This window comes from Nuphar pumila, chromosome 7 (genome assembly GCF_984573655.1).
Source record: "Nuphar pumila chromosome 7, dmNupPumi1.hap1.1, whole genome shotgun sequence".
NCBI classification, from domain to species: domain Eukaryota; kingdom Viridiplantae; phylum Streptophyta; class Magnoliopsida; order Nymphaeales; family Nymphaeaceae; genus Nuphar; species Nuphar pumila.
The window spans coordinates 127202487-127221386 of record NC_143255.1 but is presented as its reverse complement, the minus strand read 5'-3'; positions in this window follow the sequence as shown (position 1 = coordinate 127221386).

Here is an 18900-nt window from a genome sequence, read left to right as displayed (position 1 = left end):
GATAATAAAAGTCACTTCCATTGATCAACTATGGCACACATGTCGTCATTTCAAACATAACTATAACAACTTTATATATCTCATTAAAGATACATCATTAACGGTGATATTATTTGGCCGTTAAATATTGCCGTTAAAAACACTTTAATGACAATATTTAACGATCAATAATCTTACCGTTGAAGATCAATAATGGCGACATATAAATGTCACCATTATAAGGTTTTACTATGTAAAGACGACCTTGTATATCACCGTTATAGAGTAATCTATAACAGCGACATAAATGTCGCAGTTATTGAGTCTATAATTAGGGTCCGATGAACCCTTTTGAATTCTCTCTCTCTCTCTCTCTTTGGCCTCCCCTTGCTTGGGTGACGTTGTCGGACTCTGGCCTCCCTTCTCCTTGCTCGGGTGACACCGTCAAACCCCAACCTTCCTCTCAAAGGTATCTTTCTCTTGTTTTGTCTCCTCTTTCTTTTTCTTCTTCTTCTTCTCCCCTCATTGCCATAGGTGTCAAACCCAGCCTCAGCTTGGTTTGGCCCTGTAAGAGGAGGGAGTTAGCAGGTTGTTTGAAGCATCTAAGGTATGCTATTGTGATTTTTAATTAAATTTTTGCTAAATATTTCTAAAATTAAGTTTAATTTGATCTTGAATATTTATATTTTAGGATTTAGTATGCTAATAATGTGTATTACTTCTCTCTTTTCTTTTCTTCTTGGTCAACATTCTTTTTTTATTTTCTTTATAATTCTTTGATCCTTATTTTTTTATGATCGAGGTTTCAGATTATCTACTTAAGGTGAGTTAGTTTTTATTACATTGATATGGTTGATTTGTTAGCCAGTAGTTAGATTTTCATCTTTGTGAATTTAGGGCACCATGATAGCTCCCTGTTATCAGATGAGATTTGATGATATGAATGTTGATTATGATGTTACCCTACTGATATAAGACTTATTAAGTTTTACTTATTTTGGGCTTTGAATTTCTTTTACTTTGTACTGAATGTTGTAAAACATGAAGATGTTACTTTCTCGTTTTAAGTGTTTGTATTCATGCTTTTATGGCCATACTCGCATAATATAGTGCCCGCAAATGTGATCAGCTTAGTAAGAACAGAGTTCCATTGCTACACAACTTGCACGAGCACAATATTGCAACACAGACCAAAAAATAAAAAACATGGAATAAAATAGTCTTTTAAAGCAATATCCAATAACCAATTTTATCATGAGATGAAACATTATAATTGAAATTGCAACAATGAATAAAAAACTTAACGACTATAGATATGAAAAGCCACCATGTTTAGGAATCCTATTTGCAAATATAACATATACTAAATGACTGCAAGTGATTTGAGGTCGTATGATTGTAAATCACACAAGGTGAAATATGTCATATGTACTATTATAATGAATATCGATAATGTAACACACACCAAACTTAAATTGGTTTATAAAGGATAAAAATGACACATTTAAATAAAAGTATTTTATTTTCAAAATAAATCAATTAATAACATGCAATATATGAAATGCATATATTTGTCACATTTTTAATGTTTTTTTGTGATTCATTTAACTTTATATAAGATAGATGGTTGTTAAGAACCACATGGAGAATTAGAATTTAGAATGCAGAGAAGAAAGACCCTGTGTTGCCAAAAAGTCTTAATTGATTGGTGGACTCATGGCTAGACCTAGAAATTGATATAAATACAATTGAACATCTACCTTTTGAAGCATCGACAAAGCATCTAGGGTCACAAAGGAATTGTATTGTAAGTGCATGTGTTATTGCTCTGTCTTCTACCGTTGTGTTCTTTTTTCTATTGAAAATGAGTTCAAAAATGTATATTGGTTCTTCATAATATATATCAAATTTAATGTTGCTCTTGTATGATAGTGAATATTCTTATATAATTCAATTTTGTACTGTGTAATCTGATCTAATATTGTTTGCATAAAATTAACAAATATCGATATAGTTGTTCATAATGAGGATGTGCGCATTCTTCCTTCTGGTAGAATGGTTCACCACCCTCCAGCCAAGGTGAACACCTAGACCAGACTTCATATCACATATCACATGTGAGTGATATTTCAAGGAAGAAAGAGATGTCCTCCACACACCACATGTCATTGCAGCATTAGAGTAGTTCACGGTGACTTCAGGTAAATATTAATCCAATATTTTTTTGTATATTTAAAAATTTATTACTATCATTCCTATTAATATATATTTGTTTCTTATGACAAATTAAAAATTATAGAATCTTCTTAGTGCAAATGTGAGAAGAACACATGTGTAGTCCACTAGAAGCAAATCAAGCAACAAAATGCTTCAGTAAGTATCAAGTCTAAGATACAAAGAGTTGTGGGTGAGGGTGCCTCTGTATTTTCTAGATGACTTTCATGAATCGTTAGGGAGCGGGCTAGCATGACTCACAAGTCATAGATAAAGGTCTTAGAGGATGAAAAGATGGTGTTGCGTGTGACAATTTATGTAAGTATGTTGCCTAACTATGTTTTGATAAACAAATTAATCAATAAAAAAATATTACTAACTATATTATGATAATTTGGTGTTGACAGAGTTTAATTTAAACAAAGATATAACTGAACATCGTGCTACCGTGGATGAGCAACTTCAGCTATCATACTCAAGGGTGCAAAAAGGCTTTTACAAGCACTACAAGAGGTTTGAAAACCATGACAAAACAACAAAACATCCTCTCAAGGGAGTCAATTTTGAAGTGTGGAAAGAGATTTACAACTTTTTCACTGGAGACTATTCGTCGGTAAATACTGAATGTATATTCATAAGTAAATAAATGTTCAAATTTTTAAATTTTCGTCAATTAATTGATCTTCCTTTGGTTAACAACGAACATTAGAGAAAAAATCCATGAATAAAATAAAACAGATGGTCGAACATAACCGTGAATCATTTTCGTACATCCATAGGTTTCATACAATGATAAGTTTCTTATTCTCTAACTTTATTTTTTCCATATAGTAGTATAATATTAAATATGATTGATTTACACTATAAGGAAAATGTTATTTAGCGATGAAAATTTGCGACGGAAATAATCCGTCTCAACTTTGCGATGGATTAGCGAGAGAAAACTATCTGTCCCTAAAATTGGAATTAGTTGCAGAATTTGCAACAAAAAAATTCTATTGCCAATGTTGTCGCTAATTTGCGATGGATAAATTCTGTCTCACACTCCATCGCAACTTCGCGATGGATGAGCGGCACTATTTTCTCATCGTTACTCCATCATAAATTTGCGACGACATTTGTGCTAGAATTTTTTCGTAGCTAATTCGTCACTAAATTTCCCATAAAACCCCAATGCGAGCCCCTTTCTTTTCTCTTTCTCTATTTCATTTTATCACCCGTCGTCGTCGCTCGTCGTCCACCGCCCATCGATCGTCGTTCGTTGCCCGTTGTCCGACGCCCATCAACTGTCGCCCGTCGTCCGCTGCACTCTCCTTCACCTCCTCCTTCTCTTGCTGCCCGTCTGTAAACACCCCAAATTTTCCACATCCATTCTCAAACAATCTTCCTCAGGCAGTGCCAACCCTATTAGGTTAGTGTAGGAGTCAAACCCCGAGTCAGTTTCAGAAAATCACCATTTTACCCATTTTCACTAAGAAAATTACTATTTTACCCCTAGGTCATCCCGGACCCTAGTCAGTCGGAGTCAACAAAGCTCACTGGTCAGTTCAGAACATTTAGAATATCAGTCATTCGAAAGCACATCTGAGCTCACAGTGAGAAGACCATTTTCATTTCTGACAATTCCTGCCAAAATGGGATTATTTCTTCAGAAATGAGCTCATTTCTTGCTCAAATCCAAGCCAATTGTCTCTGAGTCAGTCATTCATAGTCAGTCATATTCCCCAGAGTCTAACTTGAGCTCATCAGGAATTCAAGCGCTCCAGCTTTAGTTCAAAACCATTTCCAAGTGTCCAGGAGCCTATTTCAGCTCTTTCAGCTGAAACTGAGCTGAGTTCAGTCAGTCGAGCCAGTGTTTGAGCTTTGATTTTAGTTCATGTCAGTATTACTAACCTCTGTTCTAGCTCAAAGCCAGCTCAGATCCCTAATTCACTTCACTCCAATGGCCATTTCGTACCATTTCTCTAAAAATGGCAGTATTTCTTGAAAATTTAGTCGGAGAGTCCAGTTGAGTCAGTACCATTGTCAGTTCATTAAAGTTCTGAAACTCTAAAACCCAGCTCAATCCAACTCATTTCAGCTCAAATCCTGATTTCCAGTGTCACTCTAGCTCGGTAGGGCCAAAAAACCATTTCTTCAACCATTTTGCAAATTTTATCAATTTTAACACCTTTTGAACTGGTACAACTGCCAATCAGGGTTTAAAATCTAAAATTCTTCATTCAGGGTTAGCATTTCGCATGTCATTTCATGTCATTTCTCATCATTTCATATCATTTCTCAGCATTTCATAACATTTCATCACATTTCATTTCATTTTCGAAGTCCAGAACTCCAGTTTTATAAATTTCAATCCAGATTGAGTTTTAAAAGTTTTCAGAAATCAATTTCAAACCCCGGGTTTCCAAAATTGACATTTTTACCCCCGAGATTCTAAATTTGGAAATATTTTCTCAAGAAAAATAATCTGGATTTATTTCAAACTCAAATTTTTTAATTCTACACTGGATTTGCTTCGCAACGGGGTATTGAACTTCAAAATCCGAGCTCATTTCAAAAACTGCCAAAAATAGCTCGTTTCGTCTAGAAATAAATTTGGAAGTATTTTCTCGAGAAAAACAATATGGATTTTTTCAAAATTAAAATTTCCAATTCTACACTAGATTTGCTTCGCAACGAGGTATTGAACTTCAAAATTCGAGCTCATATAAAAAACTGCCAAAAATAGCTCGTTTCGTCTGGAAACTTTCTAAAAAGACTATTTTACCCCTCGAATCGTCAAAATGAATTTCAAAATCAAAATTTGGACCCGCTCTGAGATGGCCCATCCATTTGCATTCTCTTGTTTTAATTTATAAGAGAAGAAAAGAAAATTATCTTTTTTCTTTATTTTTTGTTGTTTGTTTTATTTTATTTTTTATTTTATTCTTCCTAAGGTGGGACCCACAAGGGGGTCGACCACCCTAGTCCTTTTTTTTTCTCCATTTCCTTTCTTTTCTTCCCTTTTCCTCCTTCCTTTCTTTCCTTCTTTCTTTCCTCTTTTCCTTATTTCTTTCTTTTCTTCCTTTCTTCTTCCTTTTTCTTTCTTTCCTCTCCCTCCACTCACGTACAGCCTTTCCAACAGCCCTCCTTCTTCTTCTTTCCCTCTCCTTTCTTCTTTTCTTTCCTTTTCCTTCTTCCCCGCTTCTTTCCTTTTCCTTCCCTTCCTTCTTTCCCCTTTCTTCCTTACTCCCTTTCTATTTCCCCCAAAGCTAAGGCTGCAGCTAAAGGAGGATAGCCATTCACGTAAACCACTTCACGCCTAATGCTTCCAGCCTCTTATTCTACTATCATTAAACCTAGAAACTTAGGAAATATTTCATTTTTTTCTAAGTTCAATACAAAAGAAAAGAGAACGGCTCGGCAAAAAAAGAAAAATCTCACGCTTCTTTCTCTCTCTCCCCCTTTAGCTCTCTCATTCTCTCCCCCTTGGCTGCTACAACCACAACAACCTTCAACCCCTTGTAGTAGCTGCAGCTGCCACACAAGAGATCAACTACAACCCCTCCTTGACGGCGCTGCCATCTCCTCTATCGGTTCCAAGCTCCCTGCTCCAGCCAACAGCTTCCTCCATCAGTTCCAACCACCTCCATCACAACCACCTTCCACAGCAGCAGCTGGGCCTCCATCACATCCACCTTCCACAACATCAACTGGGCCACCTTCCACAGCTCCACCTCAATCTCCAAGACAACCACCTCCTTGGCAGCATCTCCCAGCCACTGCAGCACCCTCAAGTTGGTGCAGACACCAAGGTGACTCTACCACCATAGCTGCAGCCTTGAAGCAACACCTCCAACCGGCGTCACCTCTTCCAAGAACACCTCCAACCTTCATCACTGTCACCTCCTCTGGCCGTAGTATTTCCACAGCAGTAGCCTTACCTCTACTAGTGATACTTCCTCCAAGAGACATCCAGCAGCAACAAGGCAGCCTTCTCCGTTTTGTGCAGCAAGCCTTCTTCGTTTGGCGTAGCAATCCTTCTCTAACCATTGCAGCGAATCCAAACCAGTCCAAGGTAAGCCTCTATATGCATTATTGATTTTCATTAGAATTTCATAGGCTTCTCATGGTTGTGGGCTGCATAGAGAGAGGGATCCATTCAAAGGATGGATCAGATCCCCTCTCGTCAATAGCCAATATTAAAGAAACTTCTTATCTCCTTGATTATTTTTATTTCATTATAATTTTCATACAGATTTTATGTTTTCAAGCATCACATTTAGGTTTACAGCATTTTTTTTTATTATTTCATATGTTTAGGATAATTTTATTAAAGATATGTTGTTATTTTACAAGTTTTAATGCTTGTGCACCGTCCAATCATTATTTCATGTTCGATTACTCATCATTAAATCTCGAAAATTTTATTATAGTTGGTTTTATTCATCTGTGTTTCCCTACCAAAAACCCAGATCCATTCAGGTTTTATAACCCCATTTTAAAATTCAAATCCAAAATCGAGTTTCGAACCCTCCAGAAATTTCAATTTCTGATTTAGCAGAAAAAAATCTCTAGCACCGCACTCGTGGGAGATTCAGACTGTCCTCCAAAAATTACAGTGGATTTATAATCAAATCTACTAATGATCTGAAAATTTTTAGGTTTTTCCAGTTAGTTTTGACCTCTGTAAAAAATCAAATTTCCCAGCTCCCTGAGAAAATCTTGATTTTTCTTCATCAGGGTATAGACAGATCCTAATGCACCAAGTTCACCCAATCCATAGCCCTTCCGAAAAAACTTTCAACATGAAAGTTGTTTCTAACATGTTTTCTTGTCATTTCCCAAAATTTGGGAATTTTTGGAACTGTTTCAGTAGTTTTCCCGAAATTGTATTTTCTGTCTGACAGATTTCAATATCCCGAAATTCCATAGATTTAGGTCTCTGATAACAGTATGGCCTTTTCCAAACCGTAACCCAAATCCTAATGGTGTCAAAAAATCAAACTTTCCCCTGTTTGTCAGAGATATTTTCCCATAATTTCAACCTTTTTCCCATCTGTTTACTATTTTTTCCACATTTGTTTACCGAAACTTGTCTGTTTCCCCCAAATCCTAGAGTCGCCGGATTCTGATCCGACTTGCCGGAGTGACACAGCTCCGACCATAGGTCAAAACCAGAAAGTGTAAAAACCAAAAATTCTTGCCTTACTGTCCTATGTCACCCCATAAAATTTGGGACATTTTTATGGAAGTTTGATATCCTAAATCCCCTATAGAATCAACATTTTAGGCAAAAATCACAAAATTTAGGGCAAAAATCACAAATAATTTCCATATTTAAAAATACAAAAAAATAGATTTTCGAGATCCATTCTATTTTTAGGAATATTTTAGGTGCCCATGACAAATTTGGCTTAATTCCAAGTTCATTTGCTTCATGTGTTAGTTTATCTTTAAGTTTAGAAGCGAAAATCAAGCGAAAATCAGGTTAAATTTGATATTTTATGATATTTTCATCATTTTAAGGTTTTTATCATGTACATGAGCATATAAAATTATATTAGGGTTAATTTCAATGTCATTTGCATTTCACATTTTTCATTTTTGTAAAATTTATTTTAGAAAACCCTGGTTTCAAGGCCATAGTCTTGTTATCGGGGGTATTTTGGTCATTTTTACCTAAATTTCGAAATTTCAATTTCTAATTCTCCAAAATTTCATGCATATCATCATATTTTATCATATTATGTTTGATTTATTTCATTTGATTTTCAAAATTCCAAAATTTACAAAAATTCTTTAAGAAAACCTTGATTTCAAGGTCATCATGGGGTATTTTGGTCATTTTGACCCCAATTTCGAATTTTCAAGTTTATTTTAGAAATTATTCATTATTTATCATGTTTATATCAAAGGGGGTATGATTTTGAGTTTATATCTGAATAATATCCGATAATTTCCCATATTTTCGGATAAATTCAGAAAAACCTACATTTTTGTGCTAACCTTATTTTCTAAGTTTTGCAGGAACATTCAAGAAGAAGACTTAGTTATTTCATTTCTTTATTTTATTCAATTCAATGTAAAAATCAATGTAATATTTGGAATAAGATTTACTTTTCTGCTTAGAATAGGACTGCATTGCATATAGTTTAATTTCTGCAAATTCAATATGTGATGTATCATTCATACACATTTATTCAAAATTCACTATGGTTGACACGAATGACACGTGCACAAGCTCTTATGGAGTTTATAAACTCGGTGGGATTCATATTTATGACCATAGTCAGAATACGAAGAAAACCAAGATTTATGATCTTTATATCAGCCACATTCAGCCTACACTCTTAGGCTAACTTCAAAATGCACTGCATTTCTCAAAGTTTTAAAAAGATTTTCCAATTCCTCAATGAAATTCTCTTTTCAAATTCATATTCATTCATTCATATCATTCAAATTGCATTATTTTCAAATTCATTTTCCAATTTCAATTTCAGAAAAATCAATTTTCTCAAGGATTTACCAAGTCTTTCTCAGGATTGGATTTTCCCAGAATTCTAAATTTTCAAATGAGATTTCAAAGTATTTCACAAGTTCAAATCAAGATTTTCCTATGTTTTAACATTCTCAAATTTCAAAATCCCAAGTTTTCAGAAATCCATTTTCTCAGAATTCCTGTTTTCCTAAGAATTAAGTTCTCCTTCACCTCCTCCTTCTGTCGCCGCCCGTCGACCGTCGCACTCTCCTTCCCTCACTCGATCTCCCGCCACTGTGTGCCACCCCCGATGACCCCTAGGCACCAACACCGCCGTGTGCCGCCGCTACCATCCCCCGAGCACCGCCGCAACCGTGTGTCGTGTGTTGACCACCCAACGACCCCCAAACAACCCGATTTGTTCATAGCACCTTGTGGTCCGACAAGGTTCGGACACGACTGAGCTCTCACCCTCTCCGACGCCCCCTTCCAGGGGACTTAGGTCTAATACGCCAGTGAAGATGCTTCTACAGACTACAACTTGGTAGGCAAAGCCTACCAATTCTCAAACTGAGCTATTCCTGGTTCGCTTGCCATTACTAGGGGAATCATTGTAAGTTTTTTTTCTTCCGCTTATTGATATGCTTAAACTCAGCGGGTGGTCTCACCTGACCTAGGGTCACTAAGCTGAGACAAGTAATCACCTTTAGAGTTCCAGCAAACTTCTGACGCTTCATGCGAGTTGCGGCAATCCACTGCACACAGAGTGCACGACCATGGTAATCCTCCGCTTGCCTCACTACAATGTGTTGTGAGCCTACATTTCAGTCAATGGCACACCGATAAAAAAGGCACCACAGACCAATCTTCTGTTTGTACATTTGTGCTTTGCAGGTGCGTAGCTGAGCTAATTGCGTGAAGCTTAGTGCTAAGCATCGCATGCGGCTAAAAATACCATGCAAAAAGAAATAAGAAAAATGCAAAGGCAAAAGCATGCAAATAAGGTAAATACCCATGGTGAGTAAGTGATGCAGGCGTAACACATGTTATTTAAGTTCTTGGATGCAACACTTTTCTGTTCACACTGTCACTTAGTTGTGGATATCTAGAGTTGCTTTGATGGAGTTTGGAGATCATGCTGAGCATGATTTGAATATATGAAAATAAAAGTGCTCTTATTTTTTGAGTTCAAATTTCATGCTAGTCATGATAGTAGTTAGCAGGATATTGGAGTGTGTTTGCTGCAGGTACATGTTTGACATTGTTTTGATATGAATGATTTAAATGTATTGCAATGTTCGATGTGACTGTAGTTATGCTTGCATGAAGTTATTTTCAATTTGATTATGCCTTCTATGTAAAATTGTATCATGAAAACATGCTTCAAATGAATGTATCATGTTCATCATTCTAAATATCCTTATGATGAGTGTAAATATGATGTGATGGTTTTGCACATAAAAATATTAAGTTATCAACATTTGCATCATAGTTCTTGTGATTGAATAACATCATATATATATATATATATATATGATTGTGTATGTGATATATATATCAAATCATTACATCCACCATCAATGCATGATAAATTAAATATTTTCTTCATCATAGCATTCTTATGATTCTCTGTTAACTGGTTAGGATAATAACTGTAACATCATAGGACAAAATGACTGCAAACCGTGAATGAATGTACCATAGGATAGTTGACAATGAGGTATCACTTGAATATATGAATGATGTTGATAGTTTGATTGAATTTGCAACGACAAGTGTCACTACAGTAGATCTCACAGGTCAAATCAAGTGCCCCTACACAATGTGTAAGAACAATCGATTTATAGAACTTCATAGCGTTAGACATCACCTATACAAGAAGAGTTTTGTGACACTTAGTATACTTAATATGTAACACAAAGTTCTATACGTGCATACATGGTTCAGTAATATAAATATTTGTTAAGTGCAGACGATTTGATCTGGAGTTGCGAAGAGAATTTCCATATCTCACTTATTCAGAAGTACAGAAAGAACGTGAAAATAAGTTTGTGGTATGGTTGAAAGAGTTGGTAAGGACGATGACATACATTCTTTTTGTGTAAACAACAATAAGTTACTTAATTGATCGTGATCACAATCATTGTTTATGCTTATAGGTCTGTCATGGTGCTGTTAATGACCAATGAATATGTGATTTACAAAATGGTCCGACTAAAGTTTTGCAATGTGTACATCATAAATGGTTATTGATTCTATACAAAAGACTACGGTGTAAAGAAGTCAATGATGAATAGTGGTGTGTGTGTGTCAAGGGTAGCAGCTACGGTAAAAATGAACATGACTACTACGATGTTATAGAATAAATAATGAAGTTGACTTACTTAAGCATAAATAATAGGGTAACTTTATTCAAGTGTCATTGGTTTGATCCCACAACAACAAGAGTCGACAAAGCCTCAAGCATTGTGGAGGTGAATCATAAATCAAGGTTTAAAACATATGAACCATTCATATTAGTCTCGCAAGCTCAACAAGTCTACTATACTTCATATCCGAATACAAGAAAATAAGATATAAATGAATGGTGAGCAGTTTGCAAGGTGAAGTCTAAATTATACCTTGAGTATGATCAATTACAAGAAGACAAGATTGCTGAAAAGGGTGATTACTATCAGTCAGATGATATGTATGACTTCTCTTATGGTCATGATGTCACACATGGTATGCATGTCATATCTCCATCGTCCGATGACACACGTATGGAAGAATGTGATCCAAATGATATACCAAGTAGATGAGCGCCCAATGAAGAAGAAGACGAAGAGGAGAAGGGGAGAGAAGAAGAATATGAAAGTCAAATAAGTGATGAGGAAGCATACTTGAGTTATTGAAATACATCTTGTAATACATACCACATCACTTTCTCATATACTCTTATATTTGAATGTATTGCAATGTTTGATGTGAATGTATTACAATGTTTGATGTGACTGTATGCATGCTTGCATGAAGTTATTTATGATTTGATTATATATCTATGAAGATATAAAGTTGTGTAACTGATCAAAATAAATTTTTTATTTGTTAAAATATGGTTCATGGAGGTCACAGTGGTCGAGCACCCTGTGGTAGTCAGTCTCAACCTTCTTCTTCACGGGCTGCTTCAATAGGTATATCATTTAACTAATTATATACTTGATTAGTTTAAATATGTATTGTGTGAATTTCTAACTCATTTTTCTATAGATAATGTTTCACCTGCACATGACCCACCTACACCAGCTATTCATACATGTCATGAGACAACGTCGAATGCAGGGTCTTCTCAGTCTGACACACAATGACTCATTCAAATAGTGTATATCGATAATCGACCGTAAGTATTTCATTTTCACTTATCCAATACTTATCTTATAAATAATGTATATTGATTGTTAATGTGTACCAATTCATGTGCAACGCGAGGTTCAAGCTATAAAAAGTAATACGAGAAATTATGAAAGCACTACTTCAGCATCTACCAGGACTAGTCACTCAATGAAAAGAGTACCTGAAGAAAGTGTTGGAAAGATTATGGTCCTCATTCATGGTATACAATCATTTATCATAGCTAATGTGTTTTATATATGATTTTTTGTTATAGTCATGTGCATTAACTTTATGAAATTATTTATAGGCTTTGAATAGCTTCGTGACTGCAAAAGAAGAGCATAACGCGATGATAGTGTGGTAGAAGGTGACTGCCAATCGATTTGATGACATGATGCATAATATGAAGTCTGCATTAATAAAATCAGTTGGTGTGATAGATGATCCACTATAGTGGAAGGGTCATGGCCCTTCTACTATCAGGATGAATTATTGGGATGAAATGTGCGACAAGTGAGCGAGCCATGAATTTCGAAATCGCTCAGCAAAGGCCGCACAGAACCAAGCAAAGATGCCTGATGCCCATCTACACACAGGTGGTTCTAGGACTTTTTGGAGCCACCAAAAGAAAATGGTAACTCATCAATATATATATATAGTCAAATTTATAAGTATTTCTGCATACTTTTTAATTGATTTTTTTATCATTTAACCTCGCAGGAAGCAGAAAAAAGAGGCATTGTGCCTTACAAGGATGTGTTTGTTGAAATACATAAGTGTAAGAGCACGAGAGAGTTCGTATCAGAGAAGGTGAGAGCGACAACAGTATGTAATTATTGTATTAATAAACATTGTAATAGACAAGTTACCATGAATATTGTAATTCTTAATTATTAATCCATACTGTAAACATTAGTTTGTTAGAGTCATACGAGCAACAAATAGTAGAGCGATATGGCAATGACTCTACTCAGCATCCGCCTTTTGATCCTACAACATGAGTGACTGCAATCGGTGAACCAAAAAAGGGTCGTGTGTTCGGGTTTAGGAGTAACATGGACACCACATCAGTCGTTGGCTCCTGCAGTCAGGGCTCTCAGAGTTCTCCCACCAGCATCAACTCCTAGCGTCTGATTAACCCTGCTAATTCTTGGGATGGTGTCCACCAGCTTGTTAAGGACACAATGCGTAACTTTTTACATGAAGCCATTTCTGACGTTGTCCGTAATGAGTTGTTCAGCTTTTTTCGAGACAGGGAAACTTCGTCTGCAGGTGCCTGTCAGGTATGAAAGTTTCCTGTTGTTAGATTTCAAGCTAGTATATGCATGATTTCATCGCATATGAGCATGATTTCATCATTATGAAAGTTTTTTGACTGCCTTATAACACATATATGCATGATTGAATCACTATGAAAGTTTTTTGACAACCTTAGAATACATATTAGCATGATTTTATCATTATGAAAGTTTTTTGACTGCCTTAGAACACATATATGTATGCTTGAATCACTATAAAAGTTTTTTGACAACCGTAGAACACATATATGCATGATTGAATCACTATGAAAGTTTTTTGACTGCCTTATAACACATATATGCATGATTGAATCACTATAAAAGTTTTTTGACAACATTAGAACACATATAAGCATGATTCTATCACTATAAAAGTTTTTTTACAACCTTAGAACACATATATGTATGCTTGAATCACTATAAAAGTTTTTTGACAACCTTAGAACATATATATGCTTGATTGAAGCACTATGAGTATTTTTTGACAACATTAAAACACATATAAACATGTTTCATCACTATGAAAGTTTTTTTACAACATTAGAACACATATAAGCATGATTCCATCACTATGAAAGTTTTTTGACTGCCTTATAACACATATATGCATGATTGAATCACTATGAAAGTTTTTTGACAACCTTGGAACATATATATAAGCATGATTTCATCACTATAAAAGTTTTTTGACAACCTTAAAACACATATATAAGCATGATTTTATCACTATGAAATTGTTTGACTGCCTTATAACACATATATGCATTATTAAATCACTATAAAAGTTTTTTGACAACCTTAGAACACATATCTGCATGATTGAATCACTATAATTTTTTTTTACTGCCTTATAACATATATATGCATGATGGTGATACAAAACACATTTATTTGACAGCCTTATAATACATATATGCATGCTTGAATCACTATAACATTTTTTTGACAACCTTAGAACACATATCTGCATGATTGAAGCACTATGATTTTTTTTTGTCAGCCTTAGAACACATATCTGAATTTAGTTAATGTCCTTCACTTTATTACTAGCTAGTCTATGTGTAATTCATTCATGTTACTTTGATTGCCTTACATTAGGTGCATTGCATATAATTTATTTCATTATATTTTGTTTATCAATACTAACCTTTCAGTTCTCTTGTAGGATGCTGGAGATAATCAGCGTAGAGAAGCTGATGAAGTCATGAATGAAGGAGCAGATCGAGACAATGAAGAGGATGATGCTCAAAATCTTGGCGATGATTAGATTCATGTGTTGCATTTGTTGCACCTTCTTGTTGTTTCAAAAGAAACTGTTTGTATATGTTCACTTGTAAATAATTAGAACTTGGCGATGATTATAGTTAATCGATAAATTTTTTCACCTTGTATATTGTGTTAAATTTGTTTCAACTGCTTTGTATTTGTATTTTGTATGTGTACTTTTTTTTTATCACTACAAGAAAAATGCGTATTAGCGATGAATGCTATCCATCGCTAATTCATCGCAAAATCCGTCGCTAACGTGTTTAGCGACTAATAGCGTCCGTCACATAATCCTGGTCACTAAAATGCGACAAAATCTATCTGTTGCCAATCCATCGCTAACTAGCAGTGGATTAGAGATGGATTATGTTCGTCATGAATCTGTCGCTAAATAAGCGACATATAATATCTGTCATTAATCTGTCACTATTTTAGCGATGAATAATATTCGTTGCTAGTTAGCGACAAATATTATATGTCACTAATTTATAGCAAAAGTTTTAAAAAAAATAAAAAAATTGAAATATAACACTAACTATTTCAACAGAAGGCGCAGTGATATTCATGATAAAGTTTTCCATGTCTAATGCTTGTCCATAGATAATCTGGTATTGTTATGAAAATGAATCATGATCATTGACAAGTCTAGGAAGGTTGATGAGATGACTCTTCATTAACTTTTTTGTTTTGAACTGAGATTGGCTCATCCCATCATATATCCACAGTTACTATTCATATATTAATAGCAGAACCAAAGCTTCAAGAAACATTGAACGACAGAGCAAAATGTGCATAACCCAAAGAGAACACCAACTTGATGTAATGATAGATGGAGCAAAAATTGAACCAGATTAGGGTGACTATTTCACCAGAAAAGTGTCATCCAAGACAGCAACTGTTCACATTTAGCACCGAGGACCTACCAACAATCAAGAAACATTTAGCAGAAAAGTGGGAGGAGCATACCTTGTTTTACAATGATAAAACTAGAGACGAGGCTAAGACAACAATCATAAATCACCTTATGGGTGTAAGCTTGTGGTAAGCTCAAGAAACAGAGTTCAGAAAATCTAGGAAGTACTGATGGAAGACAAGCAGTTGTTTGACAAGATTTCAGAAAAAGATAGACAGGCACAGATGGCAAAGCCTAGAAGAGATATTCATTAACAAACAGTGAAGACAAGAATTGGAAACAAGGTCCATCAAAGACTAAGTTTAAAACTTCAAACACAATGTTAACTGTAGTAGCAAAAGGATAATTAAGAATGACAAACACAACAGAATAACTTGTGCTAGCATTTTAAAAAAAAGGGGGAAATAAATACAGAAAGAAGATGACCATGTCAACAAGCATAATGAAAATAGAGCACATAATAATATCCCTAATAAAAAGGAAGCAAAACCGGATCTCTGACAACAGAGAATACATTCCCCCTCATAAAATGGAATGTTAAATTTTACTCCAGAAGATATTAAACTAATGATGCGAAGTTCTAGAGCAACCAACCTTTCGGAAAGCATTGCTGAGCCTTCTTCGAAGAGCTCTTCTACAATCCCTACAACAGATAGCTTCTTTGCTTGTTTATTCACAGAATCAGTTGACTTCTTTCTGAAGATGAGAGATTTCAATTTATTTTGCTTTTTTGGAGGTGACGACGGTGGAACCGCATGGTCCGGTGGAATTATGTCTACGACGATGCATGTTGTGTCATCTTTCAGACCCCTTGACCCCAGAGCTTCCTGCAAAGTGATCAATATAACATGGCAAAAGATATTTGATCATCATGTTCCATTTACAGAGAACAAACTAAAAAAATAGAAGAATTATCACCTTCATAACTTGCCTAGCAGCAAGCTCAGCAGGCAACCCACGACTGGCCTTTGCAGCCATCTCAGAAGATACATCATCCCAAATGCCATCATAAGCTATTATGAGCCTTCCTCCAGCATTTGATAGCTGTGAAACCAGATGCTGTGTTAAGATTCTTCACATTGCAAGACTAAAAATCAAGTAAACACAAGGAATAAAAACACAGTAAATGTGAAATAGGAGCAGGAAAATCAATATTTTCAAGAGGATATAATGAAGAGTAAGCAAAACAATAATGCCCAAGAGCTTCAGTTCAGTTAAAATAGAAATTGGATATAGAACGACCTTTCCCTCCATAATCCACTAATCAATAGCACAAGAATCCAAGAAAAAGTTAAACTCCATAAAAGCTAAAGAATCCTTTCAAATGAAGAAGTAAAAGTCTAAACAAAAATCATTCATTCGTAGCATTACCCAATGAAGGAAGAAAATAAAAAAAATTGAGATTTACACAATGAGAGGATGGAGGAGAGGGCAAAATTTGCTTTCGTTCGAACGGCATGGGCAATGATGGAGGCGGTAGTCGGAATCTGGCATGGCTGGGTGCTTTAGAGATAGTGGACTCTGTCTCCGGCTCAGGTGAGGGGGGCTTTGAGGCTTCCAGAGACGTCGATTGAGAAGATGGGTAGGAAGGCGTTGTCAAGTGCAAACCCTCAGAGTCACGCCTTCCGGGCGAGTGCAAAGGGAAGGCCCGCCGGAAGCCAGGTCCAGCACTCGGGCTCCCCTGTTGGTTCCCACCGGACGAGCCCCTTGTCGAGTAGAAGGACTCCTCACCATCGTTGTCAGTTGTCTCCCCGCCATGCTCTGCTGACCGGCATTGGCGCGAGAGGGGTGGGAGCGGGTGGAGATCGGGGCTCTGTTGGTGGAAGCTCGCCGGAGAAGCTCTCCAAGTGAGTTGAACCCAACTTTCGAAGGCGTAACATGAAGGGGGGGGGGGGGGGGGGGGGGGGCGGGGGGGGCTTTTACGAGGGAATGGGAGAGGGAGCGAGCGAGAATTTCGCGGTCAATACGAGTCAATTTAAATAAAAAAATTAGCGACGGAAAAAATTGTTGTTAATTAGCGATAAAAAAATTTTGTTGCTTATCCATCGCGAAGTTGTGATAGAATTTATGACAAAAGTTTTCCATCGCGAATATGTCGCTAATTAGTGACGGATGCATGGCAGAATTTTTTTTGTCGCTAATTCCGCAAATATTTTGAATGTTAGCGACAGATAGTTTTATCTCACTAATCTATCACAAATTTGCGACGGAATTTTTTTGTCATAAATTTTTGTCGTTAATTAGCATTTTTCTTGTAGTGTATACACATGATATATAAATTATATAATGAGAAATTTGTTCTCGATATTTAAATTTCAAACAATTTTTTTTTTATTTTTTATTTTTTTTGCGATGGATTAGTGACAGATAATATCCGTCGCTAATTAGTATCAACCTCCAATTTAGCGACAGATTAAGGATGAATATTTATCCGTCGTAAAACTGAATCGATCAATGTTTTGCGATGGATTGTAATCCGTCGCAAAGCCGTCACTACAATAGTGATGGAATTAGCGATGGATGTGCATTTGTCGCAAAACCAAGACGGCCTTACGACAGATCATGATATTCGTTAATCTGTCGCAAATTAGCGATGAAAGTAGCAATGCATATGTTTCATCGCTAATTAGCGACTAAGAAATTACGATAAAAGTTATCTATCGCTAAACTGTTCAGTGATGGATTTGTGACGGATTATGACCGTCACTAATCCACAGATTTCTTATAGTGTTAATAGATTCTAAATTCGTTATTTGCACATTAAAATAGGTGTGTAGAAATCGATGACGAATGCATTTTATAAAGAGATGCACACCCATTCAGATCACACGACATTCATTTGTAACAAAGCAGAAGACACCTTTGTAAGTAACTCAAAACTTATAGCAGCGAAGTAGAATCCACATTCATTCATTCATTCTATTTTGTACATTATCATTAGTTACTTATAACCAAATTTTAACGTTGTGCAAAATAAACTGGACTATGTGGAGATTGAAAGTGATGAAACATATTCTTCACAAAAAGGCCCGTCGATATCATAGGGAGAAATTTTTGCCAAAGTTCTCGGAGAATGCTTTAGATATGTGAGAGGGATGAGTGCATTTACCACTATAGGCTATAACGGCGATACCAAAATATTGTCGTTACAAATAAGTTGCCGTTATAGAGTGGGTCACCGCTAGTGGTGTTCCTAGTTCCAGCAAGATTCATCGCCGATGTTGGGTCACACATTATCGGCGACCTATAAATAGCGCCGTTATTACTCAACTAAGGCAAAAAATTGATGATCATTATTTGTCACCATTATAGACCTATAGCGGTGATAAATAGGCGAATAGTGGCGAGAAACATCGGCACTATTGACCCTCATCCTTGTAGTAATATCATATCTTTTT